Consider the following 6000-nt stretch of genomic DNA (forward strand, 5'->3'; position numbering starts at 1 on the left):
TGTGTGTGTGTGTGTGTGTGTGTGTGTGTGTGTGTGTGCATGTGGGGCCAATGGTCAATAGTGGGTATCTTCCTTAATTGCCCTCTATCTTATTTTTTTGAAACGGAGCCTCTCACTAATATTGGAGCTTGCAGATTTACCTAGACTGGCAGGCCATTGGGCTCTAGGGACCCTCCTGTCTCTGCCTCCCCAGAACTGGGATTACAAGGTATGTGCCTCTATGCCCAGCTTTTAATGTGGGTTCTGAGGCTCAATCCTGGGTCCTCTTGCTCTTGAAGCAAGCATTACTGTCCAAGCCATCTTCCCTGATCTTATTCTTATTATTCTCTAACAATCTGTGTCAAATTTGCTTTCTGATGCTATGACACAATAGTAGAGGCGGGCCATATTAGTTACTTTTCGTATTGCTGTAACCAAATCTCTGACAAGCATCCATTTAAGAAAGCGTTTATTGTGGGATACAGTTCAAAGGGATTATTCCATCATGGTTGAGGAAACTTTGCAGCAGACAGGGAAGGCATGGTTCCTGGTTACATTATGTTCATAGTCAGGAAGCAGAGAGTGGTAAATGCGCCTGCTCAGCCTACCTTTCTAGCTTTTTTATGCACTCCCCACCTCCAGCCCATGGAATAGCATACCTACATTTTGGTGGGTTTTTCCACCCCCAGTGAACTTAGTCTATACAGTCCCTCCCAGGTACACCCAGACTCTGTGTCCTTGATGGATCCCATCAAGTTGACAATGTTAGTCACCACACTGGGTAAGTCATAAAGGACAGGGTTTATTTAGAAGCTCCTATTTCTGGAAGTTGATGGGGTGATTCCTTGAATTTTGCTTCTGATGAGGGTCTCCTGGTGGATGCCGTTACAATGCCAGAAGTGCCCATAACAGCAGGCACATGGCGAAACAGGAAGCGGGTTCGCCCCAGGGGTCGGGCTCACTCTTAACAACCCACTCTCGTGAGAACTAACTGTGGAAATGATGTTAATTCCTTCTAAGTGTAGCACTCCGATGACCTAATCACTAAGCAAGAAGCCCCGCCCCTTAAAGTACACCTTCCAACATTGCCACCCTAACACAGAAGCCTTTGCAGACACTCTCAAGTCACGCCCAAACCACAGTGCCACCCAAACTGAAGGCAAGATGCAGACACCTTAAATGCACTTTCATGTGCTTGTTATTTACACAGTGGTCATCATTGTTTGACCTTTGGTGGCCTATTTACTTATTTATTCCCTTTCTTCTAGCATTTGAATGTCAGATTCATAACAGATAGCTGGACATCGCTTAGAACATTGCAGGAGTGTAGGCGTATAGGGAGATTATGGGATGAGTGGCAGGGAGCTCTGTTTTTCCAGGTTAGTGTTGCTAGCTTTGTGACCCTGGGTGTGATGGTCAGCCTTAATTGTCGACTGACACACCTAGAATCACCTAGGAAGAGAGTCCCAATAAGGGGTTGTTTATACTGGGTTGACCTCTGGGCATGTCTGTGGGGGAAATTATATGTAGAGAGCCGTGCACGGCCGTGCCTCAAAGATGGCACCGGCGTCCGGCTTCCGCCTTCCGCCTTCCCGATGGCAGGTGCTCCTTATTTGGCTAAGGCTAGGATCTGGCTTGCTTCCGCACACCTGGACCGCTTGTGTATGTCTGACCCTATCGGCATTGTCTACGTGGCACCACGGGGTTGGTTGCCCAGTGGCTATAAAGGGCGTGGGCTGGCTTTCCCCGGGAGGAGATCAGAGTGAGAGTGAGAGAGAGAGAGAGAGAGAGAGAGAGAGAGAGAGAGAGAGAGAGAGAGAGAGAGAGAGAGAGATCGGAGGAGGAGAAGAAGAAGATGGCTTTCCCCGGGGTCAGAGATTGTCTCAAGGTTCCTGAATAAACTGCTTGGAGAAGAACCTGGTGTTGCGTCTTACTTGCTGGTCGAGGCGGACGCGACAATTATATATTTTTTATTTAAAAAAATTTTTGAATTCATTTTACATACCAACCACAGATCCTTCTCTCATCCCTCCTCCTTCTCCCCCCAGCCTCCCCCCACCCCTTATCCCTGCCTCCAAAAGGGTAAGTCCTCCCATGGGGAGTCAGCAAGGCCTCGTACATTCAGTTGAGGAAGGACCAAGACCCTTCATGTTGCATCAAGGCTGAGCAAAGCATCCCACCATAGGTAATGGGCTCCAAAAAGCCAGCTCATGCACCAGGGATAGATTCTGATCCCACTGCCATGGGGACCCTTAAGCAGACCCAGCTACACAACTGTCTTGCTTATGCAGAGGGTCTAGTCCAGTCCCAGGCAGGTTCCATAGTTGTCAGTCTAAAGTCTGGGAGTTCTACAGGCTTGCTTCAGTTGTCTCTGTAGGTTTACCCATCATGATCTTGACCCTCCCCCGCCCTGCTCATATAATACCTCCTCCTTCTCTATGACTGGACTCCCTGAGCTCAGCCTGGTGCTTGGTTGTGAATCTCTGCATCTGCTTCCATCAGTCACTGGGTGAAGGCTCTATGGTGACATGGTATTTACCAATCTGATTACCAGGGTAGGCCAGTTCAGGCATCCTCATCACTATTGCTAGTAGTCTAATCTAGGGCCGTCCTTGTGGATTCCTGGGAATTTCCCTATCACGAGGTTTCTCCCTTACCCCATAATGTCTCCCTCTATCAAGATATCTCTTTCAATGCTCTCCCACACTCCATCCCTCCCCCAGCTTGACCATCCTATTCCCTCATGTTCTCATCCTCCATCCCTACCTCTCTACTGCCCCCCATCCCCAGTTTACTCATGGAGAGCTCCTCTGTTTCCCTTTTCTAAGGTGATTTATACATCCCTCTTAGGGTCCTCCTTGTTTCTTAGCTTCTCTGGAGCTGTGGGTTGTAGTCTGATTATCGTTTGCTTTACATCTAGTATCCACTTATGAGTGAGTACATACCCTGTTTGTCTTTCTGAGTCTGGGTTACCTCACTCAGGATAATATTTTCTAGTTCCATCCATTTGCCTGCACATTTCATGATGTCATTTCTTTTTACAGCTGAGTAGTAGTCCATTGTGTATATGTACCACATTTTTCTTTACCCATCCTTCAGGTGAGGGGCAACTAGGTTGTTTCCAGGTTCTGACTATTACAAATAATGCTACTATAAACATAGTTGAGCAAGTATCCTTATGGTATGATTGAATATCCTTTGGGTATATGCCCAAGAGTGGTACCACTGGGTCTTGAAGTAGATTGTTTGGGGAAAAGTTATCTTAATTAAGTTAATTGATGTAGGAATACCCAACCCAGTTAGGGTGGCATCATTCCCTAGGCACAGGGATCTGAGCTGTAGAAGAGTAGAGAAATTGAGCCGAGCACAAGCAAGCAAGTGGGCATGCATGCATTAATTTCTTTCTGTTCTCTTAACTGTGGATATGATGTGACCAGATGTTTGAAATTCTGGCCTTGACTTCACCACAATGACAGACTATAACCAGGAATTAGAAGCTGAAATAAACTTTCTACCCTCGGCTGATTTTTGTCAGGGCATTTTATCACAGCAACCGGAGCGAAGTTAGACACTGGGCAAGCAATTTTTTCTAAGCCTTGGTAAGTGGGGGCCCTTTTAAAAATGTGCGTTTTGGGGCTCACTCTTAGTACTTTGTACTTGCAAAGCAAGCACTTTACAGACAGATCCATCTCCCCAGCTCAGGCCATTGTGTGGACCAGGGGTCTACATGTGATTTGAATAGTGTTCATTGGAGGAGGCAGGAGTCTGGACAGTCTTTCATTCTGAGCGGACACTGTGATGAGGCTTTGGGTACCACCATGCAAAGGTGGAGCTTGTGATCCTTTTCTTGAGTTCCAGGTGGTCCGTGTCTCGAATTAGAAGTGATATGGCACGAGTCCTGAGCTTTGGAGTGGAGAGTCTGTTCTCACTGTCTCAGGACATTGCTCCCCGATGTGAAGGCCAGGCTGGGTTCTTGGAGAAAAATAAAAAACCACCACCACCAACAAAAGCCTTCCTGCCAAGAGAGGTCCTGTAGAGAGAGAGAGACATCTCCATTGTCTTAGCCATTCCCACAGAGGACAGTGACATCTGAATGAAGCTATTTGAGACCAGACACTCCCCCATGACATCACCTAAATGCCCAACTGAATTCCAGGGCCACCACACGTGTGGAAAGGGCTGCCCAGGAGAGCCTGGCTTGAGCTGTTCATCCACAGAGTTCTGAGAACAGAGCTATTCTTTCAGGCCACTGAGCTCCGGTTTGGTCTGCTTTTCAGCAGCAGGTAACCAATTCATCAGGTGAGAGACGGTTTTCCCACTGGGTGGCTCAGCTGAGAAGAAGAGAAGCTAGAGTTCCTGGATGCTACCACATGGAGAAACTGCTTGAGAACAAAAATCTAAGCAGAGAGGAGCCACCAAAATAAGAAAGAATGAATTCCAAGCCTGGATGACATCACTGAAGCCTCTGGACCCAGTGAAGACAGAAGCTATCAGCCAAGACCCTTCTTAGACATTACACAGGTAAAGCATTTCCTGCCTTTCTTTCTAACCTGTTACAAGCCAGGATTCTGCCATATGCAACTAAAAGAACTCCAACGGCTGTAAAATTGTTTCCTGGTTGTGTTATTATCTACAGTTGGATTCCAGCCAAATCTGACTAGCATGGCTTTCAACATCTTTAAATCAGTTCTTGTTTCTGTCCCAATAATCCCCATTTTTCAAAACAATCTTATTCACGAGCCAGTTTTGCCGTTACACACGCCTTTTCTGTGCTTACCACACACAAGGAATGGTGGTAATCCCAGGAGCTTTAACGGGTAATGTGACATGCCCAGCGTCCCTGCTTTCTTCTGTGGGCTGTGTAATTGAATTGTGTTAAATCCCAAGCAGGAGAAGTGAGAGTTAGGAAAAATGTCTGCATCCCACTCCACCCTGTTGCTCAAGGCCCTGCACGTGTGTGAATGCCGAGCAGAGGTCCAGCGCAAACACCAGCATCCTTCTTTTCCTTTCCGCATGAAACCAGAGTCCTCTCTCTCTGAGGCACCTGCTCCCAGCCTGAAAAGCACCTTCTTGTAGACGTTCTTTTTGTCATCCAGACTACACAGGGAATGCAACGTTTGGCAATGACTGAGGTTTTGTGCTGGCCAGGAAGTGCTATGTGCTGTAAATTCAAGAGGCTCTGAGGAGCTGTTAGGTGTCTGGGCTCCAAACACACTCTTGTCCTCTGTCCTCACCACCCACATGTCCTCCTGGGAACTCACTCTTCTTTTCTTCCTTTTCTCTTTCTTTCTTTCAGGATCTAGTTCTTGGTTGAGAAGTAGTGCAGTCCCCAAATGCTACGATTTAATGGGAGGAAATTTACTTGTCTCGTTGTATGAATTAGCCAGGGGAAGGGAATCTGATCAAGATAATTACATTCTCAAATGCCTAAGAAAGGTGCCGGGTTGCTGTCACTCAGCATGATCTCCGTTCTCTGGGGTTCACAACTAGCTAATGAGTATTCAGTGGAAGCCAAAGGAGAAGGAGGCTGATTGCAAAGCCCTGCCCTTCCCAAGTCTCATTACTTACTCAATTAGGACACAGCATGGTGATCAGGTTTTGTCTGTCTAGACCTTTGCTCAGCCATAGATGAAAGAGGTGAGGCAGTCTTGGTCCCAGAAGGGTTTAAGAAGTGATCTTGGCTGGGCGGTGGTGGCGCACGCCTTTAATCCCAGCACTCGGGAGGCAGAGGCCGGCGGATTTCTGTGAGTTCGAGGCCAGCCTGGGCTACCAAGTGAGTTCCAGGAAAGGCACAAAGCTACACAGAGAAACCCTATCTCGGAAAAAAAAAAAAAAAAAAAAAAAGAAGTGATCTTGGCCATCATGATCTTCCAGTCTAAACCCAAACCATTGCTTAGCTTCATCTCCCACCTTTACCCTTACAGCCACTGTGCTTGGCCATGGCAACAACTTGCCATTCTCTGAATAGGTCATCTACTTTTCCATCTCCACAAAATAAGCCTTGAAAACTGCTCCTGCAGC

Source organism: Peromyscus californicus, unplaced genomic scaffold (genome assembly GCF_007827085.1).
Source record: "Peromyscus californicus insignis strain IS unplaced genomic scaffold, ASM782708v3 Scaffold_13__1_contigs__length_99412109, whole genome shotgun sequence".
Lineage (NCBI taxonomy): Eukaryota > Metazoa > Chordata > Mammalia > Rodentia > Cricetidae > Peromyscus > Peromyscus californicus.